Raw genomic sequence first — 3,179 nt, forward strand, 5'->3', positions numbered from 1 at the left:
GAAACCAAGGAGATATTTGGAAAGGGAATTGAAGCTCAGGGAGGAGAAACAAAGACTTTGATGTTTGCCGATGGAAGTGTCATTCTGACTGAAACGGGAAATGAGTAGTAACGTAAAACAAACTCCGTCCGAACAGGCCATGAAGCGCCAAAGGTACCGACCGGCCGCCGTGTCATCCTCAGCCCACAGGCGTCACTGGATGCGGATATGGAGAGGCATGTGGACAACACACCTCTCTCCCGGCCGGTTTACGAGACCGGAGCCGCTACGTCTCGATCAAGTAGCTCCTCAGTTTGCCTCACAAGGGCTGAGTGCACACCGCTTGCCAACAGCGCTCGGCAGACCGGATGGTCACCCATCCAAGTACTAGCCCAGCCCGACAGCGCTTAACTTCGGTAATCTGACGGGAACCTGTGTTACCATTGCGGCAAGGCTGTTGGCAACGTAAAACAAGGGTAATGGAAAATTATATCAGGCGATGCTGCGGAAACAATATTAGGAAATGAGACGCTAGAAGTCGCAGAAAAATCGTGATGATGCCCGAACAGAAGTTAGGGATAAATGTTGTCAATTATTGCAAAAAAAAAAAAAAAAAAAAAAATGCTACTTTAAGCCCAGTTAGGGTTCTGTGGACCTCTCGTCCTCTCTAAGCTTCTCGAACTGGTTGTCTGCTGCTTTAATTCGTTTGTTAGACCGTTTTGACACAATGGCCCATATTTGAGAGATGTTGGAAGTTTCACCAAGTAGTTCGTGTATGATGCTTTGAGGCTAGCTACTCGTATTTTTGAGAGCAACCGAGAGTAATGTTGCAGCGGAAACGAACTGGAGTTGCAGTCGGCTCATCTAGATTGATGCTTTCCGTGGGTTCCCTCGAAGTGGAATGCGGCAATGCGAAGTTAGTTTCTTTGAAAAGGATGCGGCTGATTTCCTTACCCATACATCAACCAGCCGGGTTTCCGTTCCATCTCTAACAACCTTGTCGTCGACGGTACGTAATCTTCCATCTTTGTCTCTCACAGAGCCATTCCTAAGAAGCTATATGCAGCTACATTGTCCATACTCTCAGACTGCAAGACATTAAGTGCTGTACTAATTCCTTCAAGCGGTTTACGTTTAAACTGCAAATGACAAGATTATATTTTAAGACTTATTGCCATAGTTTACTCATTTCCCTTCTTAAACTTACGAATTATGTTTTTCAGAGCCTTAAGGACGTCAATAAATTTCTGCTTGTGTAGATGATTTCATAGTTACGAGTCCACGGGTTTGGATTTGGTGTCTTTAGCGCTACCTTTGAACTCACGAAACAAGTGTTTTAAATTCTTTTACGCTAGAATTCTGTGTCAAAAAGATTTGTAGACGTTCTCAGCTGTTCTGAAACATCGCGTTGTTCCTTGATTAGTCTCTTAGCGCCTCCGACATTTTTAAGAATCAAATTTAAATTGTGATTTGATTCTATTTTGCACACCACTGCATACACTAAGCACCACGGATGCTCCGTCATAGCCTTGGCTGAAACAGTTTTCACATCTAGTTCCTTTCGTTCTTTGCATTCAGTTAACTAACTCACACTGTAAACTTTCCAACTAGGATCACTAAATCCTCAAGGACAGTCATTGATAATATTTTTATAGACAAATCAAAGGAACAAAATAATATCATAAAACCTGTAATAAATGGACTATCAGATTATGACATGCAGCTTCTTGTTTTAGATGTAAATTCTAAGCAGATTATCAAGACCGCTAAATCTGAGTGCAGGAGAGTATTCAATCAACCAAAAATTGAGTGTTTTAGGAAACTGGTCAAAGATATGAACTGGGAAGATGTTTATAGTGCTCATGACATGAATGAAAAATATAACACATTCATGAACAATGTCAGTACCATGTTTGAAAACTGTTTTCCTCTAAAAGTTACTCAAATTTAACAGAAGTCTATAATAAAACCATGGATCACACAAGGAATAAAGATTTCCTGTAAGACAAAAAGGAAAATGTATCTGTCGACCAAGAATAGCTCCAATGCTGATGATTTAGCTAAATACGAGGAATACTGCAAAATATTAAAAAAAGTAATTCAGACATCTAAACAAATGTACTACGAGAAGAAGATAGCAATGTCAAGGAACAAAATAAAAACAATATGGGATATAGTGAAAGAGGAGACTGGTAGAACTAGAAAGGAACAGGAGCAAATAGCACTAAGGGTAGATGACATATTAGTAACCGATGGGCATAGTGTGGCAAATCTATTTAACAAGTACTTTATATCCATTACTGATAGAATGGTATTGTCAGGCTCAGTAAATATGCCCTTGAATATCTGAAACTAGCCTTTACAAATAGCTTCAGGTACATGAATATGTCAGTCACTTCAACAAAAGAAATAACTTCCATAATAAAATCTTTAAAAACAAAGTATTCTAGTGGTTATGATGAAATATCAACAAAGTTAATTAAGGCATGTTCTTGTGAGTTTAGTACAATCCCAAGTTACTTGTGTAACCAGTCAATTATAACTGGGACATTTCCTGAGTGGCTGAAATATGCAGATGTTTAGCCTCTATTCAAGAAAGGGGATAAAGAGATACCATGAAACTACAGACCGATTTCACTTTTGCCAGCATTCTCAAAAATTTTAGAAAAAGTAATGTACAGGCAGCTTCTCAACCATCTGACCACAAATAACGTATTATCAAGAACACAGTTTGGATTTCTGAAGGGTTCTGATATCAAAAGGCTATTTACACCTACAGTGAAAATGTACTTAATTCATTAAATAACAAGTTACAAGCAGCAGGTATTTTCTGTGATTTGTCAAAGGCATTTGATTGTGTAAACCACAACATCCTTTTAAGTAAATTAGAATTCTATGGTGTCACGGGCAGTGCTGCAAAATGGTTCAAGTCATACCTCGCTAACAGGAAACAAAGGGTGTCAGTGCAAGGGACTAGTGAATTAAGTCACCAGTCATCATCATAATGGCAAGAAATTACATGTGGTGTCTCACAAGGATCCATCTTAGGGCCATTGCTTTTTCTTGTGTACATTAATGATCTCTCACCAGTTACACTGCCAGAAGCAGAGTTCGTTTTGTTTGCAGATGACACAAGTATTGCAATAAATAGTATGTCGAGTGTAGTTCTGGAAAGATCTGCTAATGAAACTTTCATGGAT

At 39.2% G+C, this 3,179-nt stretch overlaps 1 pseudogene; it reads right to left on the bottom strand.

The window, feature by feature from the left end:
• Positions 1–323: 323 nt before the first annotated feature.
• LOC126476712 (5S ribosomal RNA) lies at positions 324–441 on the bottom strand (annotated as a pseudogene).
• Between the last annotated feature and the right edge of the window lie 2,738 nt (positions 442–3,179).

The sequence above is a fragment of the Schistocerca serialis genome, chromosome 4, assembly GCF_023864345.2.
Source record: "Schistocerca serialis cubense isolate TAMUIC-IGC-003099 chromosome 4, iqSchSeri2.2, whole genome shotgun sequence".
Lineage (NCBI taxonomy): Eukaryota > Metazoa > Arthropoda > Insecta > Orthoptera > Acrididae > Schistocerca > Schistocerca serialis.